Source organism: Neoarius graeffei, chromosome 20, assembly GCF_027579695.1.
Source record: "Neoarius graeffei isolate fNeoGra1 chromosome 20, fNeoGra1.pri, whole genome shotgun sequence".
Taxonomy (NCBI): Eukaryota; Metazoa; Chordata; class Actinopteri; order Siluriformes; family Ariidae; genus Neoarius; species Neoarius graeffei.
In genome coordinates, this window is record NC_083588.1 from 46,642,774 (window position 1) to 46,651,088 (window position 8,315).

At 40.3% G+C, this 8,315-nt stretch overlaps 1 pseudogene; it reads right to left on the reverse strand.

Moving 5' to 3' along the window:
• Positions 1–247: 247 nt before the first annotated feature.
• Positions 248–7,195, reverse strand: LOC132868722 (migration and invasion enhancer 1-like; annotated as a pseudogene).
• Between the last annotated feature and the right edge of the window lie 1,120 nt (positions 7,196–8,315).

Sequence of the window (8,315 nt, forward strand, 5' to 3'; positions counted from 1 at the left end):
CAGCAAACTTGATGTAATTTGAGCCTATGTAATTTATTTCACCTGTGTGCATGATGTAAATGAAGGACAGAGCCTTGAATAATAACTGAAGTGATCATGTTGCTCACCAGCACACAAATATATTTGTGTGAGGTTTCTCGTGCAATGTTGACGAGGAAGCCCTGATCATGTTGCCTTGTTGTGCACTGAGCTGAAAAACATTGCTGGAAAAGGTTTGAGTCTATAAACACCCACACACACTTCGAGGTTCGAGGCATGGATTTATTTTTATTCATGTAGATTCAAAATTGAGGATTTATAATGTAATCATTACTTCTTAGATGATGAAAATATTGCTATTTTGGAATTATTCCTTTGAAAGCAGGGTTTTTTTGAAATAGTAAAAGAAATCTTTAATCTTTAATCAGTGTATCATGTGCAGGTAAAGAGTAGGACATTTGCACATGATTTGCATCCAGTTTGCAGAGGAATGGGAAACAAATTTAATGTAGGATTACATCAAGGAATTGAGTTGTGTCAATCCCACTGCCCTGTCCCTCATAGTGTCCCTTCGTCACTCAGCTCCTACAGTCGAGGACTTTGGAATGTAGTCTTCATACCATAACCTTTCACATTTTCAGTTACAGTAATCATGTAAGTCCAAAAAGCCTGGTGCAGGAGCAGAGAAACAAGAAGACACAAGGGGAAGTGAAAATCTAAACAGTCACAGTGACTTAAATCTGATGAAACATTACGAGATGTGGTTATAATAGCATTGGGCAGGGGCTAAAGGTCAGCAGGTTAGGAGATGACACACGTGTTACAGCTTCTAGTGAGCATCTCGGGCTTGCCATCCTGAGCCTGGATGACAGCAGCCACCACCTGCAGAGAAGAAAAGTTACACTGTGCAAATCAATCATGCTCATAAACTACAAGTAAAAACACGTAAGAAATAAAAACAAAACATGAGTCTAGATTAGATTCTCACAAATCGAAAAAGACTTGATTGAACTGAATAGGAACAAGTTGCATTGATCAAGAACAAATCTCACAGGACAGGAAATATGAAAATACTGTATACCGGACACTGAGCAATGGCATGCTTCTAGTATCACAAAATTCCTAAATTAAGCAACAAATAAGGTAAACAAATAAGGTATCCAAAGCCAAATTGCTTTGGAAAGTATCTTTAAGCATTGTGACTAAAAGGGAAAAAAAAAAAAAAGACACGCTGCAACATATTCTGCCTCTTAGTCAGACTTACATCCTCCTCATAAGGAAATCCTCCCATCCTTAATTTGGAGAACACAAGATGGCCATTGATCTCAATCTCGAAGCATCCTGGACAGAACGAAAGACAACTGCGCTTTAACTCAGAACCATTAAATACTGAAATTCAGAAGCACTGGTTTTTACCGTCTACTGTATTGCTCTGTCAGCACAAAACAGTTAGATTTTCAGTGTCAAATCCATGTTGTGCAATGTATATCATGCACTGACAGTGATTAACACTGTCGCCTCACAGCAAGAAGATTCTGGGTTCAAGTCCAGTGGCCAACAGGGGCCTTTCTGTGTGGAGTTTGCATGTTCTCCCCGTGTCCGCGTGGGTTTCCTCCGGGTGCTCTGGTTTCCCCCACAGTCCAAAGACATGCAGGTTAGGCTAATTGGTGGCTCTAAATTGACCGTAGGTGTGAATGTGAATGGTTGTTTGCTCTATGTGTCAGCCCTGTGATGACCTGGCGACTTGTCCAGGGTGTACCCCGCCTCTCACCCATGGGATAGACTCCAGCTTGCCCGCAACCCTGCACAGGATAAGTGGTTATGGATGAATTTATCTTAAATCCAAAGCTACCCTATATAGCCAAAAGTATGTGGGCACCTGTATGTTTTCCTTCCTCAAACTGCTACCACAAAGTTGGAAGCACACAATTGTGTAGGATGTCACAGGGCTGCCAACCATCCCATAAAATAATCATACTGAAATTAGAAATTAAACAACGTGTTCTGTGTTGAACTGATACAGGGTGTGCATTGTTCTGTATTTTCAAGAATCAATTCAGTGCACATCTATGGGAGAGAAATATCACAGATTAGATTATTAAGGGCAGGTGATTTGCTCTCCGTCAGCCTGTCTTATGTTATGTTCCACTACACAAACAGAACAGTGTTCCTATGATACGCAGCACCAGATTTAAAGCTAGACTGCTTTTCAGATTTTTCAAGTGTAGGTCTTAAAAAGAAATTTCCCTGACACCCAACTATTTTGTTTAGTGGACCAAAAGCTCCTGAATTCAAAATCACAGACTTCCAATTTTATTAGGTTTTTTAAAATTGAACAATTAATGAATTTAGGGCCATGTGGCCCTAAATTCACCGCTATTTTCCTGCTTCACCATGACCCAATTCAAGATACTACGTCATGCTTTCCACGTTTGTGCAAGGCATTGTGGGATACAAATCTGAAACAGGAGAGAAAAAAGGGAAGATGTGAGTGTGTGAATGAAACATGCAAGACTGACTACAGTAACAAAGTGAGAAGAAAAGACGTTATGTTGGGAAGGAAAGGAAACACAGGACCAAACTGATAAATATCGGTGGTCAGCGAGCACCTCGGTGTGATCAGCTGTTCGTTTAGCGACAGAATGATGGAACTGTCAGTGCACAGTCAAAGGTAAACCTGTATATGGCAGTAATGCAACACTGTGGATGCCAGCTGCCGTTGTAGGTGCAATAGGCTTATCAAATTAGTCTCATGTAAAAAGGGATCAGTCTCAAATTCATTAATCATTAATTCAAGTGTCTAATAGTTTATAGCTAAACTATTAAAATCAATGGAATAACTTAGTGGTGATGCTGCTATAGTTTTAGTGAGTATTGTAGCTCTAATGTAATACGTTTACTCTAGATCTATAACATTCATATAACCACCAAATGGGCGAAGGCAATTAGAATACTTGTTTGGCAGAGGTTGGCAATCAGTGAATGTTGTAGCAATAGGCAGGACACAGTTTACTCCAAAGATACCATTTATTGAAATCGCTGACATGAATTAGCAAACTAATACTGATCAGATATAGCAACAATAGCAGCCAAGGAATAATTCAATATAAATGGTGATACAATGTATACAAGTAAGAATCAGTAGTGTATATGATGATAGCTAAGGTACTAATGGTGATCAGAAATAATAAGCTATATGCAAGTTTACAGTGTAGGGACGAGTGGATGTTAAAATGTGAGAGGGAAATCACGTGTTTGTGTGTGTCTGTGTGAGAGTGTGTGTGTGTGTGTGTGGAATGCAAATGGAATGTGCGAGCCTTGTGCTAGGCCTCGCCTAGAGGGGGATGGTCAACAAGGAGAGCACGCGCGCGAGAGAGAGACAAAGGATCTGTAGTTAAAACTAGTCCAGCTAGGCCTTAAACCCCAAACTTCTACTCAACCCTTAGCTACTCCTGAAATCCCAATGTTGGAGTGTAGTATGATGGAGGGAGTTAAAAAGAGAGCGAGAGAGAGAGCGAGAGAGAGAGAGCATGCACGATCTAACTAAATACAGATAGTAAACAAAGTAAATAAAACACGTGGTCTAAGACCGACTTTCATGTGAATCAAAATGCGTACATTTAAACCATAAATGAATTCAAATAAACAACACTCTTCACATTAACTAGCCACAACTAAGACTAACAATTGCTCAGATGCCAGCCTTACTTGAGATCGCGCTTGCTTGGCGACTGAAAGTGTGCTGTCTGTTATCCGAAGACAGCGCGGAGCGCGGGTCCACGGAGAAAACTGTTCTGTTTCTTTCACTTTTACAGCTCGTCAGCTGAAGTTCTTCAGTGTCTTGTCGGTTGTCTGATGATCTGGAAGGAATCTTGTTTGTAGTTCGTCGACGTTGAGAAAGGGAAAAGGGATCCGGTCACCTTTTCTCTTTAAAATACTGCGTGGGCTGCAGTAACTAACTGGTTCAGTTATTATTACAACTATGCGAAGATCAAATACATTGAACTTTGGCTAAAGGCCCGGTATCAATAGCTCGTTCTTTGTTCTCCTGTAGCACCTATGCAACGGCGTCTCTTTCACGCGTGGAAACCCACCACCAGAGAGAAAGAATTTTGATTCCACCGCGGGTTTAAAGCACAGTTGTGACGTCACTGTATTTGGTATCCAGTATCATCTCTGTATCCAATACCATTACAGGGAGTCAGAAGAATGGGCGGAGATAGAACATGGCATCGAGTACAGGGATTGGTGTGTTCAATGCTGTACAGTGAAAGGGAATTGGTCACTATGGCTACAGCATGGCAGTCCATCCCTACACCGTAAAACCCAAAAGAAGGTGGTGAACCTGTGCATGCGTACATGGACTTCCTCTGTCTGCTTGACTGCGTAAAGTGAGTGATTTCATGCACATTATTTGCTCAGGAATCTCCTCAAATTAAATAACTTCCCAGCCACAGAATGGCCTGATATTTTGTGAGATATTACAGAAATAAACATACATCACAATGACTAAATTTCAGAGGGAACTAAATTTCACCGATTTTATGAAATCGAAAGGCCGTCTAGCTTTAAAAAATTGATTAAGTCGCCAGGTTATCACAGGGCTGACACTGGGCTACCAACTCTCACGCAATGAGCGTGGGACACACGCATTTGATTGTCTTCACACGCTCACACACCATACTTCCGATTTCTCATGCTAGAAAAAAATCTAGTTTATCTATCTAATCTAGGCTACCCATTGCGTCGTGCCAACCACTTGCGATTGATCAATTACGCCTTATGCACAGCTAAACAGGCAGAGAGGTGTTCCCTTCTGTACACACTCCCCTATGGTAGTATGGTAGTAATGATGCTGCACTCGCCAGAAGTTGGATAATTGCCTACTGTCAATTTAGAGGAAGAGGAGAGAGAAGAAGGTATCCGAGTTGAAGACGGGTGTCTCAGACAAGTTAGTACATATGCACACCAATGTGTGGTGTTACTGGCGTAATTATGAACTTCTATAAAGTTTCTGAATCGTTTTAGCCCATGTGTGTTGTGAGAATATTTAATGCCATATCGAGAGCTGTGTACTAGGCATGCTAAATCAGCCGTGCCACAGCCTCTATCTTCCCCAACAAGCAGCATGGGAGAGCACTTCCTTAGCACATGGTTATTAAGAGCATTTTAGTTTGTTTACTGCATGTTATCATACTTTATGACTTTATTTGAAGCCATACTGGAAATGTTGTAAAATAAAGCAAGTAAGAGATAATATTACAAATGCAAGAAGAGCCATTAGCCACCATACCTATTGTTTATTTACAGGGTATTTATTTTTAATTATTTATGATGTATGTAATTGCTCAGTTAAAGTAAATAAAGCATGGTCACCTGTAATATCAAAGAACTTGAACTTGTTGTGAATAATTAAAAAAAAAAAGACAGAATATACTGAGGAGACAGGGTTTCAAAGAGGGCAAGACAGGTAGAGAATATTTGTCAGATAACAGGCCCTGACGAATGCTCTGTTACTAATAAGAAACATAGATAAGAAATAAATTAATAAGAAATATATTAATATAGCTTATTTAAGTATGACCAAAATTTTTAAGCCCAACTTTGTGTGCACATTCCCACCTATGGCCAAGGTTCAGCTTTTTGTGTTTCAATACTGTTCAAACTTAATCATTTTAATGTTTCTTGTAGCACATGCACATTTTGCTTACTGTTTAAGCATTTTATTTGTTCTTTTGCTGTTGATATTTTTCCCCATGCCAATCTTCTGCTGAACCCAGTGGTGGGGAAAGTCCTTAAATGCATAATGAATAGTCAGTGAGGGACAATCTTATTTTTTGCAACAGTTATTAAAAACTTAACATTTAGTTTCAATTCAGAAAGTGTTTAGGCTTAGCTGATGTAATATTTTCAAACATGAACTTGCCTTTAAATCTGAAACACAGGTCTATAGGGCTACAGGAACATTGGCAGTCATCTGTAGTTTTCTAGTGTGGGGGCTTTTAAGCCAAAACTTGGTGCTTTTGTTGGCCACAAGCTGAAGGCCTGGCAAGTCAGGGTGTGTAAGAATGTAGGTATGGCACAGCAGGCCACTCCAAAAATCCACCAGAATGCAGGAACATCTACTAAATCCAAAATCTCAACCCCCCCCCCCTTCATTGTCCATCTCCAGCTGGACGACCCACAAACAAAAACACCAGAATGCAGGGGGACAAGTGAATATCAAACTGAATACAAAATTCTCACTTACTGCGTGGTGTGTGGAAAAATTTTGCCGTCGACCCCCCCCCCCAAAAAAAAATCTCATTCCAAGGAATTTTGAAAAGTTGGCAGCCCTGGCTGACATATAGACACACAACCATTCACACTCAATTCACACCTACGGTCAATTTAGAGTCACCAGTTAACCTAACCTGCATGTCTTTGGACTGTGGGGGAAACTGGAGCACCCGGAGGAAACCCACGCAGACACGGAGAGAACATGCAAACTCCACACAGAAAGGCCCTCGCCAGCCACGAACCCGGACCTTCTTGGTGTGAGGTGACAGCGCTAACCACTCCACCACTGTGCCGCCTCATTATTATTATTATAAGACAGAGCTCTTCAGTCATTGTTTCCATTTCAGGAAGTTGGCAACCTTACTTTTTAAAGCTTTTATACTTTTTTATTGATTAATTCTAAAGAGAAGGTGTTGAAGAGACAGAGGTCCTACCTTTCCTCCCCACAGTCCCATTCACCAGAGCGTCTGGAACTTTCCCTGTGATGGTGCGCTTCAGGCAGATGAAGCGCCGATCATAGCCTCAGCTTCCACTGCCAAGCGCACACACACAAAACATGTTGAATATGTTTACATGTCAGATATTAAAACGACTTCCCTCCCGTTTCTTCTGAACTTTGTACCACACCGATAGTTTGCTTTGTTACTCCAGTGAAACACTGTTGTCTCCTTAATTACTTCAGAGTCCAGGACGAGTTTAAACACAGTTACATCTACATCTGCTCGGATGTACATTTTCTCACAGTGAGTTTCTATCTAGCTTTTCCAAACAAAAACAACCGAATAGGAAAAAGAAATAAAACAGATTAAGCGGCTTAATCTTACCAGTATTCGACTCTTACTGTCACCACCATTTTGTTCCTCTTTATGTTGACTCAGTTCCTTCCTCTCTAATGGCAGAGCTGCTCTCTTCCCTTTTTGTTTCTGTTCAGGTAACTGCTGTGTCACTCAGGTGACTCACAGCACACACCCACACACCGGGGGAAATGCAAATCTCATCTCATTATCTCTAGCCGCTTTATCCTGTTCTACAGGGTCGCAGGCAAGCTGGAGCCTATCCCAGCTGACTACGGGCGAAAGGCGGGGTACACCCTGGACAAGTCGCCAGGTCATCACAGGGCTGACACATAGACACAGACAACCATTCACACTCACATTCACACCTACGGTCACATGGGTTCTGTGACAAAATGATGCAGCCAAGAATTGCAACTTCGGTGCAAGGATGGTGGTTTATTTACAGTCCAGATTTTCCCAAAAGTGAGCAAAAATAAAAATATCAAGTTGGAATTTCAAAATGTTAAAGTAATGTAGGCCTATGAATTTAACAAAAAAAAAAAGACAAAAATGTAACAAGACTAAAGTAGAAAGAAAGTTTCCAGTCTGAAGAGCAAGACACTGCACAGCTCAGGACTACAAACCAGACTGCAATAAAAATGGCCAGACAGTGAACTACCTCCTTCAGAGGGCTTAAATCATAGACATCCTAATACATAGACGGAGAGTTGGCTGTTCTGACGCGAGAAATACGGTCGCCATCTTGGAGTGGTGAGAAAGCGCGAGATATCAAGGTACCGTCTATTAGTCTAGGGGGATTCAGTTTGCCCCTTTATCCATTAAAGAAATTAAATTTGGAGTGTTTTTAAATAATAAAATTGAATATGGTATTAATAATTTACTACTTTTAGGTAAACATTTTATTCACAAATGTCGTTTTATTTAAAACTAAACCTTATGTTACACACTGGAAGAATGACAAGCTTTTTGCCAAATCTTTAAAGTTAGTTGAAAATAAGGATGTTGGTTATTTTATATCTTTTTTGGATGACTTTGATTTACTCGATTAACATATGTAAAGATAGTTAAGTAACCCCTTTCTTGTTCATATTTTTTACTTTATTGCTGTGTGTGTGTTTTACTATTTTGATGTTTTGGATCTGTATATATATGGTGCTCTATTTGTATTTTGAATGTTTTGGGAAATAATAATAATAATAAAAAAAAAAGTACCGTCTAATACTGCACGACTGAAGAAGAAGACAAGAGACAAGCTGCCAG